At 39.3% G+C, this 27,614-nt stretch overlaps 1 protein-coding gene across 2 annotated transcripts in view; it reads right to left on the reverse strand.

Annotated features, from left to right (window-relative positions):
• Positions 1 to 27,507, reverse strand: part of CNOT2 (CCR4-NOT transcription complex subunit 2) — a 93,036-nt gene extending 65,529 nt beyond the window's left edge. For both annotated transcript variants that reach the window (XM_050897504.1, XM_050897495.1), the window contains exon 1: positions 27,471 to 27,507. The gene's annotated coding sequence lies outside the window, so the exon portion shown is untranslated. The remainder of the gene's footprint in view (positions 1 to 27,470) is intronic.
• Positions 27,508 to 27,614: the final 107 nt, after the last annotated feature.

Genomic DNA, 27,614 nt, shown 5'->3' on the forward strand with positions numbered 1-27,614 from the left:
TTTACTTACGCTCGCACATACTCTATTTCAACAGCATCTTAGACTCATCTAAGACGGCTCTAAATTGCCATTAGTAACTCAGGATGCAGCACTTGAAGCCTGAAGTAGAACAGACACCAATGATCCGCACTTAAAACAATAAAAAATGATTTAGAAACTGCTCAAACATGCAGAACTTTGGCAGGAGCACAAAACAACTACACAAAAGGTAGTTAACAGAAAACAAACATTAAACACAAAGGACCCATAATCCTGAATTATCTTTCACCATAGACACTACTGCTATTAACCTGAGTGGCAGACAGCTATCAAAGCAGAACCACCACTGCTTTGCAGACAAGTTCACCTACATGACCCGAGTGTCACACTTGATAAGTACAGACGCACAGAAATATCCAAATAAGGCTTCTAAAACTTCCTACTATGCAGGTAAAATGAAGTAGGGAAAAAGAAATACTTGATGTGCTTGTTCTAGTAGCAGTTTCCCCTTTAACCACTTCAGGAATTAAAAAGATGACCTTTGTTTCCACATAAAAGTCCAAAACACAATAACAGTTTCCATTCAGAAGAAGTCACCATCTGACTATTATGAAGAAAAATAATGCAGGAAAGTTTTAATTAGTAGCTTTAGCATATTAATGGAGAGATCATCCTAAAGTATTCACATTTCTGCATACTTTTCTGTCCAGTTTACTTGACAAAAAAAAAAAACCTACCAAACTTCACTACTTGGCACCTTACAACCACATTCTTGTTCACTTGCATCATGCAGATGACCGAACAATCCTAGCAGAACAAAGATTTTCATTCCACCAAAGTTAGACGGTAGGGGTATAACAATCCATATATCAAGATATATAAACACACACACACACACAGAGATATGCATGTACACGCATATCTCAATAAACAGGTCTCCCTGCAGACTGCAGATTTCAAAAGCTTTATGAACTGGTAGCACATTTTTTTTTTATTTCTTTTTTTAATTCGATAATATGTGTCTCCTATAATGCAAGCTTCCTGCTTTTATCCCCCCGCCCCAAAAAGTTCACAAAAGAGTAATGGAAGGGTATTCAAAGTCATAAAACCTAAGCAGATATTCAGTTTCTAGCTAACAATGTTCACATTCAATAACATTTTTCAACTTGCTCCTTTCAAATTTCTTCATTAGCCGGTATGATTTGACAACTCCTTTTCATTTTTCACTTTTAATTCCTCCTCATATTGCACCTCTGACAACATAACTTTAAAATCCACACCTCATCTGTGCACAAACTGTTGTTTTCCTCAGTATATGGGATGGGTATATACACTGAAGACTTCATCTGAGGAGTGATTTTCCTATTGGAAAACTACTTACTTTTAATAAAGATGACTAAAAAAAATGAAGCATTTATTTAGCTAGATTTCAGATTGTCAAAGACCTTCTAAACCGATAAAAAAGGGCAAGTAAATGTCATCACAAAAATGCATAAAATTGCAGCATTCCAAACACACTGACTCAGTCCACGTTGCACAGACATAACACAGGCTCCCTACGATGACCAGTGGTAAGAATGAACACGAGTAGTCTCTTTGGACAACACGCTAGCAAGAAAACAATCTTAACGTGGTATACAGGGAAAAGCATGAAATGTGGCTAAATTGTCATCACTATATCAATAGTGAGCCATTTCCAGTGCTGAATTAACCCAAAATGAGAATAAACATGCAGATAAAAGGAACTTCAAATGGGTATATGGTCAAAAAGGAATTTAAAAAAAAAAAAGTAACTATCTGGTTTGGGCCAGTATAGGTAAGTTTACAATGTAAATGAAATTACACAATTTCCTGTTGATACTACATGCTTTTACGGTCTCATATATTTTTTCCGTTACCTGGAAATTACAACTACCCAAAACATTCAAGCTGTTTTTCAGTGGCTCTCCTATCAATAAAGGACATTTCAAAATATCCATTGTAGGTGATCATTATTTTAATCCCAAATTTTAAGTCAAGAAACATTAAATTAATATTATCCTAAAAATTGGAAGACATTACCGCCGGAAAAAGCAAACTGGAAAGTACCTTCAGGTTCCCAACAACATGCAGAAGCAGGTCCAAACAGGAGCATGGATAGTACTTAAAAGAACAACCAACTTTCTCACTGGTCCTAGGCAAATTTTGACCCTGTTGTGCTAGGGTGTGCAAATCCCAACACACATCAATGCAGCACTAAAATTAACAGAACTGATATTTCAAGAATTTTTCTCTGAATGCGTAACAGAGCTGAGAGATCCATCTGTAGATGTCCACCTCTAACACACTGGTCCAAGTCTCCCATTCAGACTCAAAGCCATGAAGTGACTCAGACTTTTGCTAAGGTATTCTAAACACTCAGAAAACAAACTAAAGGCAAGCTCAACCCCTGACATGTTAATTTATTTGATACTGGTAAACACCATGTGACTTCACAGTATTTTCTTCAACATTGCTATACTGTAGCAATACACACGATCACTGTCACCCAAAGACAGTGACCGGTCAACCACTCCGCTTCACTGAAAAGCTCCAGAAAGCTGATGTGACATTTCTGCTTTGCTGGGATGAGCAACTTTAAACTGCAAGACCTGTGTATCCCGTCCTAGATTAAGTAAAACTAATTCAAATTAAACTTTAAATTGAAAGGAGTAAGCCGTTATGAAGACAATCCCAAGGACCTTACTCTATGTGGTAGGATAGGCATCTAGACCAAAACTTAATGGTTCTGAATCCACCAAGGCAGAAAAGTCTTCACAGATACTGTGTCCAGAATCACCCCAGTCAGCTGCATCCAACTGATAGGACGTAAGCAAAATTTCTGGGCACGGGGCTTGAAGTTTAGTCTTCCATTGAGGAAAAAAATGTGTTTCAAGTCAACAATACAGTTTGAGTCTCTTAATTAAAAGACCCCTATATCATTATTATGAAGAGAAAGGAGACATCACCGCCATACCTTAATGCCATAAAGAAGCCAATCAACCAGATATTTTACTGTTAGCAGATCTGTATCACTAAAAAATACAGATACTTCCTCTGTGACGCTCACTTCCATATCTCCATTCCGGTATCTTGAAATCAAGAGATATATCAATTTCTTTCCTGACTGGCCAAGAGAATGGCCAGTCCTGAAGCCCTTAAGAAAAGGGAGGGGAGAAGATGAATGTGTAAGTCTAAAATGACTCCATCTTTCTCCTCCTTTTTCGTATTAGAAAAATAGGCTGTAAAATCCTTTCCCTCTGCAGCACAATGAGACTTTCTCTAGTATACAGTGAAAGTCCACTCTCTGACTCCAGAAAGGGAAAGGTAGTGGTGAACTGCGGGACAGTAGTAGCATGACTGCTAGGACTTGTGGCTAGTGTATCAAGAACAGGAGAGATTTTTTATTATTATTTGATTTGATTTAGAGAAAGGAAACTGTAGGCAGGGGGGACACAGCAGGCGATATGAACCTGCTGGGACACCTACAGCAATAACAACAGAGGGAATATAGATGTGTTATAGGTACTGGAGCTAACACTTGTGAAGCCTTCAAGCTCTGGCAGTATTTTTCTGCAAGTCTGAACAGCAAGTAAGGAAAAGCTGAAGCTGAGGTCTTAAAGCAGTGTAAAAGCCACCTTACTTGGGGGAAAAAAAAAAAAATAAATAAAGAGGCAGAAGAAGACATGCTCAATGGTCATCACTGCCAGCTAGAAACCCTGACAAAATGAAAGATCATCTGTTTTCAGGCCAAACAGCACAGGTTTATTCAAAGGCAGATCCTCTATAACAGATACAAGTATTTTGGCAAAACACAGGTATATTATTGCATAACCTGGGCTTTCTGGAACACCTATCCCTAAACTCTATTAAAACTTCTGATTGTGTCAAGACAGCCAGACATGAAGGCAATACCAAAAATATGCTCCTAGAAGCCTGGAACTTCTGATCTTTCTTACCAACAGTGGAGGAAGCAGAAGTCTGCAGCAAAGCACAGCTGTACTTTGGCCACACCAGCAGGTAACAACAGCATAGCTACTGCCAGCTACCGCAGAACATCCATGAGGTTGTGGGATGCTTCCCTTCCCTCTTCTGTTTCTAATACACAGGACATTGCAGTGCCTGTAGTTAAATCCTGGAAGTACAGCCATTGTCCCACTAGCACCTGGGGATGGTGCTCTCTCTGAAGGACAAAGATGGCAGAAGACCTGTATTGTGAAGAGAAGTTATTTTACTGCCAGATGATGCGGGGAAGACAGAGATCCACTAACATATCGCACAAATCCACAGCCTGGAGCACATGCCCAGACAAGTTAATAGGCATCCATCTCATCTGCTGTTTAAGAAAGAGGTAAACAGAAGCTTTTGCACCTAGCCACCATCTTTTGGCCCTACACCACACACAGCTTGAAGAGACCACCAAGCCACTACCACAGATACCAATGACAAGTAGGGCGAGTAGATTTAAAGGCCAGAAACTCTGAGTGAAAAACTGCACAGCTCAGGAGAAAACAAAAATAGCAGCGCTGTCAGCAAACAGGGGAGGGCACCAAGAATACTCGAGCTAAACACCAACTGCAAAGGAGAAGAGGTCTCTGGTTCAAGTAGCTGTGGGCATACAACAATCTCTGTGCAAACACACATATGGCTCATGCCTCTAAGGTAAAATAATCCTCACATCTGTCAGAAACCTGCTAAAGTAACTTTTTTTTTTTTAAAGTATAGTTAAAGGAGTATTACAAGAAGTTTGGGCAAAGATGTTAACAACTTAACTAAATATTTCTCAAGCTGTTGGACGGAGTACCTGAGCCCCAGCTTTACAGCACAAGCAGCATTTGGCACAGTATCTGCGGAAACGAAACAGAGAGTCCTGACAGTGACAACCCAGGTTCTGCGTGCTGGGAGTTCAGCGCGAATCAACACCACCCATCTGAGCACACCTGCACTATTCCTGCTTTCTTGTTTGAAGTTGGTCAGTATACATAGCAGCTAAATCAAATTTTAGAATGAAATCCAGTTTCAGTGTATTTCATCTAATGGATTACATTTCTCCGAGTTTCATTCTCCTTAATTCTTCAAGCATTGTATGTTTATGTGCAGCTACAAACACGCACCTGTGCTAGTCTAGCACAGTCAAGCACTGATGCAGAGCTATTTTGTTTAATTTATTCAAACAACATAGCCCAGACACGGGCGTATCTTTCTTCTCCAATCTTTCCATTTAACTCGACTACACAGTACAATATCCCATGAATGTTTCAAGCATTTTATCCACTGCTATTTAAGTGGATATTAGATAATCCCAAAATGCCCTTATTTTTAGGTTGCCAGTATAGCAATTTGACAGTAATGCAGCAAAAATAACAGAGCAAAATAAAAGTGCAATTCATGATAAACAGCTGCATATCTCCTAAGTAGGACTTACTATTATGAGGATAAGGAGACATGCCTTCACCCTTAATATACACACACTCCTTTGAGAGACAAGAGTACATGGACTTCAATAAATACCTCTTGCGGACTTTGTTAAAACCGTGAAACAGTGGTTTATGCACTTGTCAGCTCTGCTTGCAAACAAATGCCTAAGCATCAGCAAAAGTTACTCAAAGCATTGTTAGTATTTTTGCTTATTTGGTTTGAGAGCACTTTGCAGATCACTGGTTTCACTCTTATGGGCACTTCCTGGTTCGTCCATTGATGCTGCGCGCTGCTCATGCACTCCTGCGCGCCCAGACCAACCGCAGCGTCCAACAGCCACGAACAGCAGAACAACCCTGCCCCTGAAAGAGCCAGCAGGCAGCAGAGGGTGCACGAGGAGGAGGAGAACAGACTAGCAGGATACCTTTGCTGACAACCAAAAGAGTTTCTGCAGCAAACTGCAGATCAGCAACAGAGATGCAGAGGGGAGGGGAAAAAAAAAAAAAAGTATTTGAATAAATAAAAAGGCCTCATGGTATAATATTCAAAATGTGTTATTAGAAAATGTCAACTTAAAACAATCAGCAGTGCCCCTTCAATCAGTGCCGCTTCAATCACTCTTCTATTTTCTTTTTACACAACCTACTCCTCAAGTGGAAACACTATACACACAATTAGCCTCACTGAAGTCACATCAGAAACTCATGTCTTAAATCAAGCTGTGTGTGGGATCAGGGCCAATCTCTCCCCTAATGCAGGTGCTTTTACACACAGGGAATCCTACTGATACCAACAGGGCCCAGACTACTCTAAATTAAGATCTGAAAACTAAGTTCCTCCCCCTCCCCTTTTTTTTTTTAAAGGAGGGAAAGAGGGTTGTAGAAGAGCCTTTTCCCTTTCCCTTCATTGTCCCCTCCTCTTGTTTTAAACCTACAGCAAGGAAGAAAAATTCAAGGAGAAAAACACAAGAAAAGCACCGTGATCTACAACTCCCCAGTAATAACATATCCTTCATACAGGAATTTCAAGAAAAGCTGGTTTTCACATTAAATATCATAGCATATTCTTTCATAACTGAATGTTTACCTGCATAACTGTCTTTGGCCAGGTACACTAAAAATTTGGACTTTACTGCTTATGTTTCAACACTGGGCAACAGATAACAACTTAAAACATTTCAGTCTTTGCAGAGTAAGCAAAATTACAAAAAATCTAATTGCATTTAACATGTAAAAGTATGGCTACAATTACTCCTTCTAAGGCTCATCCAGATTTTACATTCCCTTTATAGGAAGGAGCAAGGTAGCACCGTCAATTAACCAATGTGCACATCTCTTCCAGCTGATCAGTGTCCAGGTTATTTTGCCTTTGATTAGAAAACTCTTCTTTAGTCCTGAATGGTAAATCCAAAGTACCTAGGAACAACATGAAGCTTATTTGTCTCCTCTCTCATAAACATGCTCAGTTCTCAAGTCAGAAAACTATTCAGGCTTTTGCTCTTCAAAATGGAAGAGCTAAATGGCAAACTTTTCTTTTGATGTATTGCAGATGACAATGTAAGAACTCGTTAGGTCAAATTATTGCTTCAGTATTGCCTATGCCACTCCACACTCTTAATTTGTTGATGGACCAGAACAGTAATTCCACTCATCAGTTCTTAAGGCCCTAGTAATATTTAGATGACAGCTAAAGAAAAAAAGCTCACTCTCTAAAGTAAGCACAGATATATCTGAAAGCACAAGGATCTTGTAATGAAAAATGTGTCATTACACAGGCACTCTTATAAACAGAGCTATACAGAGCATTGGTTTGATTATTTTACAATATATTAAGAACCGTTCCTTTCACGGAAGGTACCTTAGAACACTTAAGGCTTTACATCAAATTTCAGTATTACAAATGTTACTACGTATGCTAAACCCTTCTCCTGCAGTATTTAAAATTAATTAAGCTTCTAGAAATGAGCACCCAGAGATCTTCTTGATTGACTATATGTAGTTAAAAGATATGTAGGCTTAATAAAACATTCAAAAAATGCTTCAAAGTCAACGCTAGAGATAATGATATTTACATAGATTTAAATATAAAAATATATAATATTTTTAATAAGTTTTCCCAATAATATCATCCCCAGGCTGCCTCATATTCAAATTTTTCTTGCTACGTATTTGCTGGCCTTTCATCCCTTAAAAATAGCTTCTGTAACAATACAATAACAAAAAAAGTATTTGAAAACCTTCCATGACAAATCAATTAAAAAATAATGCTGGTAAAATCTCTGCTCTTGTACATATCAGAACTTCCGAATATGTCTTAAGTTACAATATCAATGTGCAAAACAATTTTTTGGAAAGTTCAATACGTTCTTATAATAAGTGATTTGAAAAAAGCATAATAGAACAGTTTATGTTTATACAAAAAGTTGACTAAATATTAGGTGTCTTTTAGAGTTTGCTTTGAGTTGGATTGGACATGCCCTATATCCACTTTCACTCATTTCTGACAAGAGCATAAAGAGCAACTGAGACAAGGGAAAAACCCCAAAGGTCTCAGACAGTACCACTTAGGCACCAAAAGCAACAGATAGGGAAAACAGGGCTGACAGTATTATCAAAGATTGACAATGAGAATTAATATGACACAAGTTATTCTACTTTTCCTTCCTTTGCATATTACCAAAGAGCATCTAAAGGTAAAATTTTGCATTGAATATTTGTTAGTTCTGGATAGACCTTAACCAGCTGAGAGTAGTAACACAAACAAAAGTTACTGGGAATTGTTAGCATACTTTGCTACTACACAGAAGAACAAATCCCAGGTTTATGCTCTTTACTGAGAGGCACGGGTTCCCTCCTTCATTCCCTCCCTATGGATAGAGAAACAGAAGCTGCATTCCTTGCATTCTATCTAAAGTTTGAGAAGCGAGACAAACTGAACTTACTATAAAAACTGTTATTCCTAGAGAAATAAATTCTATAAGCCTATTATAATGGATACTAAGCCTGCAGCAGCCAGGAGCCAGACTTAGGACTTGCTACTAGAAAGGCAGAAGGTCTGACTCCTGGAAACAGACGCACTTAAAGAAGCTGAGAAGTAATTTGACTGTTAGGAAAATATCAGAAAGCTACCTTTGGATAAGACAGGCATATAGACAAAAACAGAACAAAAACAAAATGAAAAAAAGCAGAGGAGTCTAAAGCAATGCAAGATGACAGATTTGAAGTTTCTCCCCCGTAAAGTTTATTTTACCGTAACTTATTTTGCAGATTTGTCCCAACAGACCCTTTCTATTTTGGGTTAGTAGCTTATCAAGTGACTTTTGTAAAAAGGTAATACCGGCATGGAAAACAACAGGACCTTTCTACCCATTTGCTTACTCGCATGATACTCACCTTACCTTTAAGTAGGTATTAAAGCAGAACAAAAATGCAGAAATTATTCTGGAAATGTGCAAAAGAAGTATACTCACTACAGACAGTTACAGAAAAAGGCATCCTATACAGAAAAGGATCTTGGACTTCACCTCGACTCGGGCAATTTCAAATGGATACTCCGTGAAGTATCATATTAGTCACATCACGAACAGACACACAACATCTTACTTCAATGACACGTTTAATTTAGTTGGCGAGCCAGGATCTTGCTCCATCTATGAAATATTCCATCTATGACCTCCAAAATCTAATTTTGTAAGAAGGACCAAGAACAGCAATAGCTTCCTAGATGACGTTTAAGCTGGAGAAGAGCCCAGCAAACTACCTGAAATATCTCTTTAGAAACTTGTTCCTGTCTTTCCCTGATGTAGCAGTTCTTTTTAATTCAGCTGCCTTGCTGGAAATCAGAGATAATTGTTAGAGCCTAAGGCAGTGCTAGCAAGCCTGTCTAGCAATGAACAGTGAAAAAAAGACTTTCCAGATTTATCACAGCAGGCCCTGCCAACCAACTTCTCCACTGGTTCTCACAGCAACTTTGTAGGCAGTTTACAGACTTGCAGGATCTCCTGGGTTCATGTTTATTTGCTCATTTCCCTGTCATACAGGTACCTGTGTTGGAAGGCTGTTGTTTGCCAGGAAGATTTTATGAATGAAGGAAAAAAAAGGAAGAGCAAAGCACTTTGTGGCGGTGATGATCATAAATAGTCCGCTCAGACACAGCTGTATCAAAGCTATTGCTTTGCAGTTGACATTTCACTCGAAGGCTGACACCACAGAAGTAAAGAGAATAGGTTTAGATCATTCTTCCCTAATCTTTTTCTAGGGGAAACCAGCACCTTGCATAAACAGTTTCTGTCTCCTGCTTCCAGGAGAGAAAAACATGACACTGTCCTGAACAGCCCACATTGCCCAAGACCTTCATTGCTTTTTACATTCCCACACTTTTTCTAAAATCTCTCCATCTAATGCTTTTCACTTCCTATACAAAACACCTTTTGCAGGCTATGAATGATAACACTGGCATTTTCAAGAAAGGCAGAGAAGTAAAAATAATTCTAAGAGAGAGAGCTTATTCCTTTATGCCCTTGGAATGGTGAGCTGCAAGGAATCAGAGAAATCATATAAACAAAGAACAGTTCAATGACTTTCACTTTATAAACCCTTTAACAGCATTTCATGGGACACCCTCCTACAGTCTTGTATCTGTTTATCAAATACTAGTACCTTCCAGGATACTGATCTCCAAGACAGAAGATCCAGAATCAGCTGTCCCTCTCCTAACTTGGCCGCAGCAGGGGAATCCCTGGATCTGGATATCTACTTTCCATAACAACCCCATGGGACGGTTCTTTGCGCTAACTGAGGAAAGCTAGACTCAATGCCTAAGTAACAACTCTGTTAACCCTTTAACAGAGACATTATCTACTTAGAGAGTTAACAGAGACGTTACTTAGGAAGTCCATCAGGTAGTTTTAAGCATCCCAATAATCCAAAGTGTTTGCTTAACAAACACGTGCTTTGAAACAAACAGAAGACTGTACTGTCAGTCTCCTATCTGGACACAAGCTAAACATATTTTTAAGTGGATATCGTGCTTTTTATTTCAGTATCTCCTTTACTCAGCATCCTGATCCTGAAGTCAGGATCAGAGCCCTCTGCAATAGCTAGTGATATCACAGGCATTTCCCTGCACCATATTAGACTGCAGTGGTGTGATTTGCTATTTCCCAGAAGGATAAAAACTTGAACTATTAGCTTAGTTTAATGAAAGTGACACTGTGGGTTTGAAATGTTTTGAGGCACCTTTCACTATGCAATCCTAAATTTTACTTTTCCCATAACAAGGTTCTATAAGGAAGAAATTCACTTGAGAATTGTTTACTAAATTCTGCAAGAATGTAAAATGTAGCAAAGCTTCAATCTCAGGTTATATTATCCCTCAAAACAAATCTATATGTAAAAAAAATGATTGCCCAATTTTGTAATATATACCTGACAGCGTATTAGTTTGGAGATTGCAACTCATGGTTGCAAATCAAGAGTAAACATATACTTTTCACTACAGAATTAAAAAAACAGAAAATTCCAGAAATCGCGACTTCTCTGTAACAGGATAAAGAAAAAAAAAAAAATCATCTTCACTATTAAATCTATTATCTGCAATATTGAGAAACTATAGGTTTTAATACTGAAATTCAATCCAGTGAGGCTGATGCTTAAGACACAAAAAACTTCAATTTTTAAAATAATTGGCCCTTCAAGAATCTTCAAAAACCACATGAAACGCAAGTTAAAAGTTTTAACTAAAGTATGAGAGATCATCATCTTTTATAATTGGCATAGTTACTATTTAATGTCATTTAGTATGGCCCCAGTGTAAAAAAATCCTTTAAGAAAAAGTTTTCAATTAAATACAATTAACCCACTCATACTTTTCTTTCAGAGTGAAGGGTTCCTAAATGATGACCAAACATCCCAAGATAAAAGCCTAAATGAAAGAAATTGTTTCAGTAGTTTACTCCTTTGAAGTGCATCATGATTAACATGTGTCAGTTACATGATGTATATTGGAGTAATACACTTCTGCTGCCCTAATGGAGGTTCCCTTAACCACTTCCATATCTACCTCTTTCCAGAAAAGTAGATTTTTACTATCACATTTCTTACTGATCCAGAACTCTTCTGTTTTTTAAAAAAAGTTTTGACAGTAGATGTTTATAGTAAGTCCATCAGTATCAAGCACATTTCTACAGTTGTAAAGTCTAATAGCCAATTTAAAGAACAAACACATCATAAAGATAAATTTTAACACTATTAAAACTCAGTGATTCTTGAGTATGTTACATACTTGACTTGACACAGACAAACAAAACTTCAATTAAAAAAAAACTGAAAAAACCCTGAAAGGCAACATAGCCTGATTTAGAACTTTGTTAGGACACAGAAACTGGTGACAAGACATCTACCTCGTATTTTAAGGACGTTTTTATAAGCAAGGTCAGTACCTTGGGCTAACTTCTTACCGTTAGCATGGTGGCCCAGTAAGGGCTTTCTCACAATAGATCTAAAGAGAAGTGCAAAATTAGAGGACACTGATTCATTTACTGAGCAAAAATTACACTGCTCGCGAACTTTTTATTCTGCGTACTCTACACTTAATCCAATTTATACTGTTCCAATTCTCTAAAAATACGCACAAAACTGTAGCTTAAACATATTTTTAGTCAAAACTGGCGATGATTTATATATGCATCTGAAGGGGGAAGCACACATTAAAAGTCTGCAAAATTAACAAAACTCTGCACTAACACTACATGTCATTACAAAATTATACATTAAAAAATTATCACACTTTTCAGCCAAAAGAATCCAAATAAATTTTACAAACTACAGACTCTGGTTTTCCCAGACAAAGAAGGTTTAAGAGGAAAGATCCCAGAGGCACTGTGCCTGAGGAGCAGGCAGTAAGAAGCCAGTGAAGAGCCAGTAAACAAACCATAATTCAATACAGGCCCTTCACCGAGAAGGACGAGCACCACAACACAGGCCTGACAGAGGGGGTAGAAGAAATTATGAGTCCAGAACTGATCCCTTACAGGAAAATATGCTAACCACATTCTCATTTGTGATCTCAATAAACACTACTTACACAGGCACATGGAGGCAGTCTTCAAAAAATGCATAATCCCATAGGGATTCTACTGACTATACATTGCTGCATGCTTTTTTTTTAAAAAAAAAAAGATTATCCAAAGGTTTCATAATTATTAATACATTATACTGTAATTGCTATAGCGATACAAGACTTATTTAGGTTCTTATGCTTTATACAAGTCTAGCATCACTACTGCCTATTTATATAGGAAGATTTTTACAAAAACCCGGGGTTACAGGCAGAAAGCGAGACCTGCATAGCAAGAAAAAAATATCTTTACCTGGAAATTGAAGCATAAAGGGGGAAAGTTTTACTCCAGCAACTCACAATGTCATGGTTACACATTATAAGTCCATTCTAGTGAACATTACTGATTGTTCATTATCTGCAGAATATTTGTATAACATACAGATTTGCTATACGTGTATTGCCACAAGTATAGTCTGAAAAGGAGGAAAAGGGTACAGCAGTGCTTACACTGACTGTATGATCTGTTACAGACATTACAGTAACACACGTACTCTGTTCAGTTACGCTTATTCATTCAGAGAGCAAATGCTCATTTCTGGTATAAGCATGTGTTTTCAAGGAAACATAAGAAGTTCTTCCATTTCTTTCCCTGGACTTCCAGAGGCCTAGATGCCTACCTTTTAGCCAGCTGAAGTCAGAAGAGAAATTTCACCTCAAACATTGAAATTAAGTGGATGAAGATATGTGGGATAAATCTGGGTCTTAAACTGACACCCAAAGATTTATAGCTGAGTCTGGGTATTGACTGCTTCACTTGTAAAACACAAAGAAGAGGAGAAAATGAGTCATGTATTACTTGAATAGACATCTTTACTATTTTCATGATAGTTTTAATGTAGGCGAACACATCAAATAAAACTAAAACCTTTACCTCACCTGAGAACATTCACTGCTCTTATAACAAACACTTTCTCTTTTAATTGCTTCACCCTTTTTCTCATTACATAATTCTCCTATACCCTTACAACTAAAGTATCTTCATTTACAACATAAACATTTTTTTCTTAATGTAGCAATGGTAGTCATTCCTTAACTACAAAGTTACAGCTAACCCCTGCTTTCCACTCCATTTTCATAAGTGTCAGTAATCTTCCTATGGATATTACTTCTCTCCTCAAGTGAAGCTTCTTCTCAGAAAACAAAACAAAACAAAAAAAAAAATCGAGAGCACAAAAATACTTTTTTCTAAGCATTTAACTCCAGTGCCATTTTCAAAAGAAATCTTGGGCAGATAACTCACTTTGTTTTCAGAATTCCTAACTTTAAAACATGATATGGTTTTCAATCCTGTAATTTGAGGTTTATCCAACACTTCTAGGCTAACGATTTTCCAGAAATTTTCTATAGTTCTTCTTATACTTCATATTCACAGAACTGCACAACAAATTGCACGGACATGAAATGCACTTTAATCTGGGCCTTGTTTAAAATTGCCTTCATAAGCACTACTTTGGAAGAAGAAAAAGCTACGAAAACATACAGATTCAGTTTTACTTTTATGAGCAACTTACATTGTTACAGACAGAACAGGCAGCAATACTATGTTAGATAATCTTAGTCATTCATTCACCTGGCCAAATTACAGAATGCACAAGCCTTTTATGTCCAAATACCTCCTTTAACCATTTTCCAGGCCACACTGATCAGATTTATTTATTTTTTTAAAGTAGCTAAGATAGTTCAATCATTTCTGAATGTTTTTAAACAGGAAAATATCCCCCCTCCAGCAAGGACATTTTAAAATCTAGTCTGTTGGGATGCTGTAGCACTTGAATGCTGTGCAACACTGACAAGCAGGGCATGTTCTTGTCTTAGGAAGGCACTGTGTACCATCACAAGGAAGACCTGCTCAAGTTTGCTTCAGCTGTAAGGCTCTGCAACACCACCCCACTCACATGCTGCACTGAGATCGTACACAATTTCACAACTTCTCTCTGCTGATCCACAACCCGTTTCACCTTCTTGCACTAGACCTCCGTGCCATGGTGTGGATGTAAGCCTAGCCACAGGACAGCTAAAGACACTTCATCCTAGGACTAAGAAATACTTTAATTCTCTTAAAAATCAGTTGGGTGCCATCAGGAGGACAGCTAGGACACAGGGGAGGAGGAAACCAGAAGAGGAATTAGAGTTCAGAACAGGAACAGAAAAAGAAACTGCAGAGAGAAAGAGACAGACGTGTAAGATGCTGATGGGAAAGCTGAGAGTCCCAAAGACCCAGCCACTACAGCATGCAGAGCTTCAGACCCTGGACCGACCATTTCTGGATTTCCTCATTCTTTTGGTGTACAGCCAATGGACCAGGGACCACTGTCAAGATGTACCTCTATCTTCTTCTAATTAATGATGCAGACTATAGAAAGAAAACAATGTATCTAGCTAAGATGTTTAAATGTCACATATGTAAACTGATTTTATGCCTGTCTCTTAAGGTTTGTCTTTTTTTTGTTTGTTTGTTTTAAATAATGTTTGGGGAGCCACACAAAGATTTTCACAAGTGCCTTCTGCTTGAAAAAATACTTCAAGAGTCTATGCAGAAGCATTAACCATTCACAGCTGCAAATTAAATGAAAGGTATCTCTGTTACAAAATACTAAACCAATGCCTCAGTTTCTCTATTTGTAATGCATGGCTGTCACCTCAGTCAGGCAATATAAAAATACAACTTTTTCAAAAATGTATTATAAAGCACTTCCATGAAACAGTAATGAAGAAATTGGGGAGAAAACATTAATCCATAATTTACTTATAATTTTGGATAGCATGATCTGAACAATGAGATTAAAAAAGAAAAACCTCAGCGAGCGAACACCATGCATCCTGTCTCACAAATGAGGCCAGAGTCCTCTGGGAAAAACACCATTTGATCAAAAAAACTATATAACAGTGATATGCAGATGGAACCTGACTTAAGATAGGAAAGAAAACCTTCGTTCTAGCATTTCTTCAATTCAGATTGCCTTGAGTTTGCAATTTTAACAGTCATTGAAGCAGGGTTTTATGTACTAACTGGGGGAGAGATTTGTTTGTAACAAAACTTCAAATGCTCATATAAACAGTGACCTACATCCCTCTCAGTTTATGAACTGAAAATGAGACAAGTTTATGACATGGCAATACAAAGACTAACCATCAGGAAGAACAATGAGGTAATCAAAAACTTCACTTTTCAATCTTAAATTGCTGGGGAAGCAAAGAAACTGAGTGAAAAGAATACATGAAAAAGAGTAAGAAAAGTACAGGGACAAAAAGCCAAACTGTTAAGAATACATAAAGTAGAAAAAGGAGGCATTCTGGGAGCACAGGAAACAAAAAAGGCTAGCTGAAGTGTTCTGCATTTATCTAAAACCCTGTCTTCAGATAAAAATTAAGTTCACAGCATCATGTGCCTATACTAACACTGGGAGCGCCTTCATCACTTGATGGAACATAGCTGCTCCTCTGTAGATTTATATAGTAACCCAATTCAAAGCTTCTCGCAGTAAGTGAAAAAAAAATTAAACTTTTAATAGCTAAAATTTCAAAGCATATTTGATATTACAAAAAATGTAAAGGAAACATTACAAAATGAGTATGTGAGGGACATGACCACCTCAGCAGTGTTGCACAGATTTTTATCACTATCACTTCATACATCAACACCAAATTTAAATTAGCTCCTCACAACAGATGTGTACTTACAAGGTATCACTAGGAGTCTCATTCCTACTCAAGGGACATATTTCCATTAGTAATCTAGCCATTTGTAATTCTGATTTTTTGCCGATTTTATTTTGCCAGCTTGACAGTGTCCACAGAGGTCAGACTGCTGACAGAAGCAGGACCTGGTGAGGTTTCCAGTGAATGACAAGACCTTGCTGTGGAACCCAAATCGAACCCGCTCCATCAGCAGCTGTCCAACTTGTTCCAAGATAGCACCCTTACCCTGACATCGCTGGACTGCCATCTCCAAGAGAAAAATACTGAGTGGTTCTTCAGAGGACAGAGGAAAAAAAAGAAAAAAGGATAATGTGGGCAGAACTGAGGTAGCTGCATTCAGAGAGATGAAACACACCACCAAAGGGAATTTTCTTTTGTTAACCAAGGCAAAACTTGGTATGCCTTCTGGGTTTGACACTACAAAGCATGAGGGCAACTGATTAGGCAAGATCATTTTCACTTTCTTTTTCCTGTTTCAATATTAGAGTTTAACACTGACAAGTGGATTATTTTAAATGCTCTTCATGCATAACAATTTCAGAAGCTTACCTTCTAAGCGAAATCTGTCACTCTTGCGGTTTTACATGCTCTTTTCCTTTCCAGTTAAAATATGTTACTGTTTTTAAGTGTCACTACAATTATTAGTGACTAAGAGTTTTTACAGAAAACACGTTCACAACCAAAATATCTATACCTCAGAAAGATCAAAACATACCCACACAGCTTTATAGAGTGCCATGGCAAGGGCAACGGCAACATCAATGTGAGTTCATTCTGACCCTGCGTTAGTCAATGAAAAGACTATCCATTCATTCTATAAGTTGCAACTCATAAAGACAGACATTGAATAAACCTGATATAAAATTTCAAAGTTTTACTTAATTAGAGAGGAAAGGGGGGTTACACCATCTTCCACAAAAATCTAAAGCTTTTCATAAATAGCAGTTATACAAGGAGTGCAGGATAAACACACTAACTTGACAAAATTAAATTATATTAACAGGACAATTAAGCATTTAAAGTAAAAAGCGTGTACTGACTCTTTACACAAAAATAAATAGGAAATTCTTTTCACAAAACTCCCCTCTCCTAACAACCCCCCATGAACCTAGTGATACCAACAGTTTCCTGACACAGCTCTGCTCAAACCAGGCCAAGACGACTCAGTGATAAAATGCCAACAACCGCCAGGGCCGCCTCGACATTAGCAGTCTTCTCTTACCAGTGGACAGACAGACAACAGACAGCTGTGGTGAGGAAACTCTGGGATACACTCTTAAAAAATGACTGGGCACATAAATGCTGAAATACACAACCCATGTGTTATTCTTGTGTTTGGCTCCCTGGATTACTACTCTAGAAAAAGAAGAAAATACCAAACAGAACAGAGGAACGTATTTACTATAAAAACATGCTTTTCTCCTCCACAAACGCAGTATTAACTGGCAGGCTAGGCCTGGGCTGACACACCAGGCACAGAACAACACAGCCTGGCCCGCACAGGCTCCTCCTCTCTGGGATGCTTCCCCCACCCTTGCCCTCCTGTTCCTTGCCTTGCCTACCAAAGGTGCTGCTCCACCGTGGGTAGGGCACAGTCCTGGCCTTTCTACGCAAAGAACATGGCACTCGGGAGTCCCTCAGTGCCAGGAGATGAACGCCCTTCCTTCCCCCAGAGTCACAGTGCTCTAGCTGTGTCCCAGGGCTCTTTGGAGAGCCCAGAATTGAAAAAAACGCAAAACAGTGCTATTCACAAGGCAAAGTTGAGTAACAACGATTTTGTGTTGGACATCCTGCTCCTTCCCCTCACAGGCATACTCAGCAGTTCCCCAAGAACAGGAGGGATTGTCTCCCCATCACCAGGACAAGGGGATGGTACCCACAGGCCTCCAGGAAGGGTGGTGCAGTGCTTTGTGGTTCCCTCCCCCCCAATACACAAGCTGGGTCAACAGGGTTTCTTAAGATCCACAACCAAAGGGAGAAGGCACAGGATGACAGGCCTTACAGCAGGCTGTCACCTACTGTCGTTGCCCACTCTCCCACCGAACAACCCAAGTCCAACCTAGAAACAAAACCTATCCATGTAGAAATGGCACATATCTGCCTATCTTGAGTATGTATATATGCTGCTTGGCCTCAGGAAGGACAAAGGCAACCCATACTTTGCCAGGGGCAACCCTCATACTGAAGCATGGGCTTCTGGCGTCATAAATTCCAAGCTTTACAAATTTTTCAGTCTTTCAGGATGACGTCCATGGTTGACAAGGAGGTCTGAGGGCTGACAGTACTTCCCCTGCCCCAAAGTTCTGCATACCTGACCTAGACACTGCTAGGAAATTAAATAATTTGAATTGTTCAGATAAAACAATCATTAAAAGCATCTACAAAATCTCATTTATTCTTCAAGCTGTAACCTAATGAAGAGACTACCTGTTTGTTTAGTTTTACAAGTATCTATTTCTTCAGACCTCAGATCCCTTCGAATTCACTCTTCACTGAACTACAGGATCCCTCACGGAAAGAGAAGGACCTTGTAAAATGAAGCACTTGGGACGTCAGTAAACAACACTATAGAAAATTAACTTTTATAAGGACAGTAATAGAACAAACATTGATGTCTCTGCTCTGGCCTTGGATTTTGAGACTCAACTTTCAATCCTGTACTCTGAAATTTCAGCTGTGCTCCTAACATAAAAATATAGCACCTACTTCAAGAAGTGGTGAAAAATGAGAACCAAGTTACTCTGTAATAAAGCTATAATTCTTGATAAATCCAATTTCTGTCCCTTATTTACATATGACAAGTTTGTTCTGTACAGGTGTCATCCTATCAGCAAGACATGATGCATTCTATCATTTAATTTAACATGTTATTTGCAGCCTGAATTCAAAAAGCATGAGAAAAGTCACATTAAAGAGATCAAAACATTGCTAAGACTACAGCAAGAGGTGTACAACAGCTATGAGAATAGTATAATTGGATCACAAATGTAACCTAAAATACTGAAAGGTGAGGTTTATTTTCAAGCATATTTCAAGTTTGCCCTCAAAGTTGCATTAATACAATTAACATCTTTTCACATCTGCAGCATCCACAGACTTTCAGAACTCTTACAGTTACAGTGCAGAGCCAGATTATGTGAGAGGTCTCTGAGAAAGTGCACATACCTGTGAGCAGGAACCCACTGGGCTTCTTTAAATTAGAGCAACAAATGTCTACTGTACTATATAGTACTTTCAAACTGTTGTTTTGCTCATATATGCCAGAATAACACTGTAAAACTCTGCAAATGCAGAGGAGTAACATACCTAACTGTGCAAACAAGATATTTGATATTCCTAAAACACAAGCAAAGTTACTGTTTGGCCACAGACACTGACAGGGAAAATATTTCAGCTGTAAATACCCACAATCAAAAATTATGTAGGATGTGTTCCGCTTCATACCAGTGGGGATGAAGCCTCTAGGTGCTAACAATACAAGAAGTGTTACATAAGACTGTGCACTTATTTTTAGAAGCACATTACAAAATTAAGTACCACACTGGAATCTGTTGCAGAGCCACGGACAGTTACATCAATGTGCACAAAGAACAATTGCTCAGTTGGAGCAGAACATTAGATTCGATTCAGATTAGAGTTCTCTCCTGCCAATCCCAAAAAATACTGAACCATCTGAGACTAAGAAAGTTAATTTGCATTCATTAAAAAAAAACAAAACAAACCACAAACACACTACTAATCATAAATACAGACTTATTCTTTTCTATGAGCAGCAGAACTAATAAAAACTAGTTTCTTACAGATTTGTTCTTTTGTTTCTTAATACTTCTCCCACACCATGATAACCCTCAACTTCCTTCTTTTCTACATCTCTTCATGATTCACTCTCCCCCCTGCTCCAGGGAAAAGAGAGTTGTGGTGCAGACACTGTGGAAGTCTGAATGTGCTCACAGGCTGCCTGACCAGCTGCCGTCCTACAGAATACATACTAGATCAGGTCTAACTATCTCCTTTCCAAGACGATACACTAATTTGGACTTCCTTCCTCTACCTAGACACAATTTTATGAGGTTTGTAGGACCATAATTCGAGTCTTAATTTCTCTTTCTGATTTAAGTTTCCATGTATAAATATAAGTATAAATTAAGTTAAATGCTTAACTTTTGAGTTAAGTCAAAAGTTGGGTTACCTATGTATACTTGACATATTTTCGCTGATTTTCACTGATCCTCTCATTTTTACTGCTTTTTAAAAAACTACAGCTAACTTCGTTGTTATGCATCACACTGCTGTTCAAAACAACCCAACCTGAATTTATCAATATTGCTTCCCCTGTCTCTTGCAGATACAGACATAGAACAATCCATTAAGCACATCCTACTATCAACAGATTTTACTACCACTGTTCATTCATTTGCAGCGTATGTTATTCCTCTTCAGGCTCTTTGCTAAGTACATTAACAGCGTGGCCTGTGGACTACGCTTAGTCTACCGAGTTTTAAAATACATCACTCAAAATGTTTTTGTTTTAGAAACTGGACTCTGCAGATACAGATATTCACTAGTATAGAAAAGTCCAGCAGTTGTATGCTGGAATACACACGTGCTGCAGTTAAGGGGCAGTTAAAGACGCCTGCTCTCAGCGAGTCACTCCTGGTTGCCAACCAGACCTACACTTGGTCATCCTAGTTTTCAAGACTTGTTGAGCTGTTGCTATAAAAACAAATTCAGTCTATTAGCGTATTTAAGAAAGGGAGGCCTGAAATTGAATCTACAGTTAGGACCCCAAAATAACTGCCAGATGCTTTTTAAAAAAAAAAAAAAAGGTCATTTAAACTAAAGTTTGTGTCTTTTGAAGACAAATAAAAGATTAGAATCACAGCTAATATCAAAAGTTTGCAAATTCCTAATTAAACTGTTATGAAAATGCTACTTGCCATCAAGCATATACTGCTGGTAGTCACAATACACACCTACCTGAGATGAGGAAAGCTCAGAAGAGCACCAGTCTCTTGAAAACTACATTTTATCCTTCCAAGAAATTTTGAATACTTCCTGTTTCATCATAGGTGTCCCACAACATACATGTTCTTATACAACTGAACTTCTATGAATTACAGGGAAAACAAATCATGTGTTTATTGCCCAAAACTTATCATCCTGAAAGTGCCAAAAAGTTTCCTAAAAAAAAAAAATAAATAAAATTAACTCCATATCACAATAGCACAAGAACCTGAATTTACTTCAACTTCCACCATGAAATAAAAAGAGATACTGACTTATTCTGGTGTATAATGCTGATCTTAATCAATTTGATCTTGAAGAATTAACTTACTAGAAATGTGCATCCACATCCAGCAAATAAGCCAACAAATTAAGATTTCAATGTAAGGTACCTTTCTACTTTATGATGATGCTTTTGACATGTTGAAAAAGGTACACTGCACAGCAAAGTATCAAGAACAGCACAGACATTGCAACAAATTAATCAAATATCTCATATAAAAAGATTTTTTACTGTAGTTTTACAGGTGGACACAATATTGCAAGGTACTTTTAACGTTCAGAATCGCTCATCATCTCTTAAGTCTTTCAAAGATTGACACTGCGTACAGCTCCGACTTCTTTTTGAAAACCTTTCATATTTCCACTTCTCCACACCACAAAACATGGTATAAACTCTCAAGAAGAGAGATGACCACCTTCTATACATTTTTTTTAGCCTACTTAGTCATTACATAAAATACCTGCTTTACAGCTATTTTCCTGCTTTATACTTTTTTTTTAAAATATATTTATATGCAACAAGTACTTTCTCACAAACTGCATTACTACTGAATGGTGAAAGATTCCAAGCATATACCTGAACAAATCCTCTGCACAGCAGAGCAACAGAAGGAAGGTTGGCAGACCTTTTTTCCATCATTATAATTCTCCGGCAACACTTCCTTTGCAAGAACAGTTTTCACAATTAGAACAAAAAATGCATTAAAAACAGTTACAAAGAATAGTCAGTCTACCTCAAACAATGCAAGGGTTTAGTAGGCTGGAAGGGGGAAAAATACTATTCCAGTGAAGCTTGAAGAAAAAAACTCACAGAGTCATATAGACTGTATGACAAGTACGCAGTCCACTGACACAAGCATTAGTTACTTATTCTGCACTAGGATGGGCATCTTCCTACAATCCTTAGAAAAGATAATATATGATATTACATTATCATTGTCTGTGTTACGAAGGCAGCCTTAGAAAAACTTGTTTGCCAAGAAGTTGCCTACAAATCTAAACATTAACAGTTTATAATTTAAAATAGTTGGCGGTTGTTTTAATGTAATTAGTCATACTGCTTCTTTTTGGTGCCTGGAAACTCCTCGCTATTGTTTTCAAATACACACATATTTAGATTGTAATGAAAGTGTTGTGGAACAATTCTGAAACATGTAAGGACAAACAACACAACTGCCACCTACTCAATTTGGTATAGGACCATTTTGGTGTTTTTAACATTGCTTTCTCTAACTATATATGTTAACTGCTACTGGTATCTAGTTCCACAGAAGCCTTGAACCATGCAAGTAAAACACGGGAAAGCATTATCCTCTTACTACAGACTAGAACTTGGCTACAAATTGGTTAAATGACTCACCCAGAGTGACCTATCACTTCGGTAGGTAACTCGACAGAAAGCATGCTCCAACTCTTATGCTCACACTCAATCCATTGGATTACTGTCTGCTCAGTGAGAGCAATACAAAGTAGGAGTTTCCATTTTACTTCCCACAAATACACCAGCATTTTATACTAGTTTTCATTTTAAATAAACTATATCTTTTTACAAGTAACTTGACCTCAGCCGACTATATTCAACCATCATTGATCTCAAATGCATAAAAAATTTGAGGGCAGAACTTTGAAAATGCTTCAAGAAGTTCATTAAACTACCCACTGCAACCAAAAAGAATCCTGAGTGACATGGGGTACAAGACGATACTTAAAAATACTCCCCATAAAATTATCCCAAATCAGAAGGAAAACAGGAGAAAACAATGGTTTACTTACTAATGAATTTCTGATCAACGACTCTTGCATTGCAATTCAACAAGAGAAGGATGTGTCTGAAAAAAGTCTCAATTATAATCAAGTTTTAACCTACCAGCATAATCTGAAAGGAATCCTCCTAGGAAATGTAGAGAGTTGTGAAATTAAACGTATTAGCAGTGTAAAGAGTGGTCAGATGGCAGAGCACTCAAGTCAAGGGGAAAAAATAATGCATGCTTTTCTGTAACACTACTGATAACAAACGCTATCTCAAGACAAATCGGAGGGGCTCAGTAACCTCTTTGGGCAAGGATCATTTACACCTTGATTTGGCGCCTATTACATAACCAGACCAGAAGCTGAGCTAGTACACACTACCACAATACAAATATTCAATTTTCAGCAGAGTATTATAAATGAAAGATAAAATGTTCAGATTGCTTTTAATTTATATTTTATGTTTTGGGGTTTTTTTTAATTTTTGCTGATACAAACACAAAAAGATTTTAAAGCCTATGTAGAAATCTCTTACTGATTAGCACAGACCATGTTTGGTATACACACACCTTCTCTAAAAACAAAATAATTCCATAAGGACAATTTTAAACATCCTACTGTGCAATAATTTCATTTGACACAATTCTTCCTACGCTGTAATAATGCTCAACAAAAGCATAGTTAGCTGTCAACATACAGCATCCATACTGAAAACTCTCACACACAAAGTTAACTGTCAACATGTGAGTAGGTGCTTTTAAGTCAATGAGACTACCCACAAACTTTCAGTTTTTCATATGTTTTTACAGGAACCTGGGTCAGGAGACCAATACAACACACACAAACACAGAACGTATGTGCTAAAGCACATAAAAAGGCCAACCCTATTCAGGAAACACAACTGAAACAGGTTGTTTTGAACTGCTCAGTACAGTGTATCTGAGACATCAGGATAAATTTCAAGCAAAAATATTAGCAGATCTCTGTTGTGTAGAAGAATGTTTACATACATTTTTTTATTTATTTATACCTCAAAAGCCCAGATGAACCAAAGTTAACCTAATTTGAACTTCTTGGCTTTTGACAACAAGCACTGTAATTCATGTATACACTGCATTACTAATTAGAAAAATGGGAAAGACTGTATCACTTAGAGAGCAATCATTTAAATCTGTGGCAAAAAAAAATATTGTTTTGACTTACTATGGTAATGTACTTCTACATAAACGGGCACAGAGCTTTCTAAGCTAACATTTAGAAACACACACAACAAATACAGCAAGTATTCTGCCAAGAATTTAAGAATTTTTTGGTTTGTTTTTTTTTTTTTTTAAGAACTTTTTTTTGTAAGGTGCCTTTTAAAAATCTGTATTCAAGCACATTACAGCCTTAAGGGAAGTCATAATTAAAAAGAAGTTAAATACAAGGATCTACTTACTTTAGAACAAAATTCTGTACTTGGAAGCTTAGGCATACTTTCTATACTACCTCATAACAAAACAAGCAATTCAATGTTTCTCTTAAGTTTCCAGATCAAGTCAGAAAGCCAGGTGCAAGAAACCTCTATTTTAATTCAACCATGGTGTATTTTTAAGTTCTAGTCACTTCTTGAGTCACTAACAACAAGGAGGTGCAAGATATTTTTGAATAAACAAAGTTATGATACAAGACTCCTTTAAAGCTATAATGAGGTTACAGCTTTGCAATTACTACACAACAGACAGATCCTTGCACCAACACAAAAATAAGTAAAATTTTTTAAAAAGCTGCAGCAGAGGCTAAAAATGCAATAATATTTCTACTTTCAGAGTTAATCTCTATCTAGACAGAAATACATTTAGAAGTATAGCAAATACAGCAGAAACACTTTCTGGGAACTACCATTCCACTGCGGGCGCACACAACTTTGATATGAAGGGACTGAGCTACAGACCAAGATTTTCAGGTGCAAACAGCCACTTATGGGACCCATTTTTAGCATCAAACTTCAGGACATGTTAACTGCCCTATTTTTTCCACTGAATACCAATTCTCTAAAATGAGATTCTTTTAAAGAGAATTCAAATGAAATTTTTTATAAATTCCAGAGATTTTTTTTTTTTATTTTCAGTTCTTAGCTAAGGGCTTTTGCTTTCATTTGTTGGTAGAACTGACACACAAATGGGTCACAATAACAATGACTACTCTGACAGCAATATTAAGTTTCTAGAAGAGACGTGTAGACAAGGTTTATCTATTACTACACTCTTAGCTTTATCAACAGCTTCCTGAAAGTGAAACGGAAATACACTTGCAAGTCCAGTCAGTCAGCTCATGATAGCAAGTATTCAAATCCCTTCCTAAAATCAGAAGCAGTCGACACCTTGAAGTTTAGCATGCTGGCTGAATTCTCAACATAAACAACAGTGGAAGTTGGAGAGAAGGAAAAAAAAAAAAGGCATTGGACACATCCATAGTCTTCAAGATCATAAAACTGGATCTTATGAGTTGTGTTCTATTAACTTGCCACTATAAGAGCACACAAAGTACATCAACAGACACAGAACAATTCTTCCAGGTCCAAGCAAAGATGCCTTTGCAATATAAATCTAAACAACTATTTTGCTCTTGCAGGTCTTTACAAGTCTTAAGTCTGAAACATATCCAAGTTTCCAGAAACATAAAGGTTTCCACTAACTGATGTGACAGCAGGTTTGATCATCTTAAACTCCCTTCCCCCAGCTGAAGAGTTAAGACTAGCAGCCAGTCACCAGCACCAGATGTTACAGCCATGCAGGCACACAGAAATGTCTCCTTCACACACTCAAGTCACACCGACACACGCACATATACAAGAAGGAGACGCAAAAAGTTCTTATCTTCCCCTAGGGATAAAATAGCGCAAAGTTGGAAACAAGTTTTTCCCCGATAAAACAGACTTACAGCAGAAATGAAAACATGCTTGCGTTAGATGTGGACCAGCAGCTTCTGCTGCTGGTCCACATCTAACGCAAGCATGTTTTCATTTTCTCATATTACAAACCCTCCAAAACAAAGTTACCTGTAACTTCACAAAAAAAACCCACCCCAAACAGAAACGCTAAACCTAGGATACCTGTAAGCAAATCCTTGTTTCCGTCAGGAGCACACATACACTAACTACAGCATAAACACTGCCTCTCGCACCCTTCCCCACCGCTCTACCGTCCCCCTCTCATCCCTAACCTGTCACCCTGTGCCATCTCCCCCCACCCCAGCTCGCACCTGCACGCTCCCCCCCGGGTCAGCTTCACGCCAAAGCTCCAAACCGCCGCCCCGGCGGGCAGGGGAAGGCCGGCTCCCTCCTCCGGGGGCAGCGCTCAGGAAAGCGGCTCGGTCCGTTTCAAGTTTGTTTTACAAACACGTCCGAGGGAACACCAGAGCCTGTTTACACACCACCGTAACCGCCGCCAGGAGGAGAGTGGAAAAGGCGCAGGCGAAAAAAATATTTTTCGAAAGAAAACCAGCCAGCAGTACCCTTGTCTCACCCCCTTTCTTCACCCCGGGCCTTCCCGGGGGCCGGCGGAGCAGGCCGCAGGGCCACTCCGGCGAGGCGCGCAGCCCGGCGCCGCCCGGGAGCGGAGCCGGCGGCAGCCCCGGCCGTGGGTGGCAGGTTTCGCTGCCCCGGCGCCGGGCCCGGGGGGAGGCGGCGGGCGGGGGCCGGGCAGCCGCGCACCCCCGCCGCAGCGCGGAGACAGGCTCGGCGGGGGGGTGGAGGGGCCGCGGAGGCGGCCGCCGCTAGGCCCGGGGCCGGGCTGGGGCGGGCGGCGAGGCGGCGGCGGGAAGGAGCCGTCCCGGGCGGGCCAAGCGGGCCGTGGGGCGAGCTGCCAGCGGCGGCCGCGGAGGATGCGGGGCCCAGGCACCGCTGGGCCGCGGCCTCGACTTCGGCCGGCCCCGGAGCGGCGCCCGGCGGCCGCCGCCGCCCGCGGCCGCGGAGGAGGGCGGGGGGCGGCAGGCCGGGTCGGGCCTGCGGCTGCGCTCCCGGCTCGGGCGCCGCGCGTCCCCCCCGCTCCCCCTCGGAGACAAAAGCAAACGGAAACCCGGCGGGACGGCCCCGGACCCGCAGGGCCCCGCCACGGGCCGCGCCGCCGCCCGGCCCTCCCTCATCGGCCCGCGGCCGGGACGGCGACGGGGCCCGGGGCGGCGGCGGGGGCCGGGGAGGGGGCGGCCGGGGCCGGACTCACCGCATGAATTTTCTTGTCCCGCGGATCCAAGATGGCTGAGTATCCAGCACGGAGGATGCTGGGGGAGCAACCTTTACCCTCTGACCCGGCCGCCGCCGCCGTGACCCCGCCGCCGCTCGGCCCGGCAGCCAGCGCCGAGGGGCG

This window comes from Gymnogyps californianus, chromosome 1, assembly GCF_018139145.2.
Source record: "Gymnogyps californianus isolate 813 chromosome 1, ASM1813914v2, whole genome shotgun sequence".
NCBI classification, from domain to species: domain Eukaryota; kingdom Metazoa; phylum Chordata; class Aves; order Accipitriformes; family Cathartidae; genus Gymnogyps; species Gymnogyps californianus.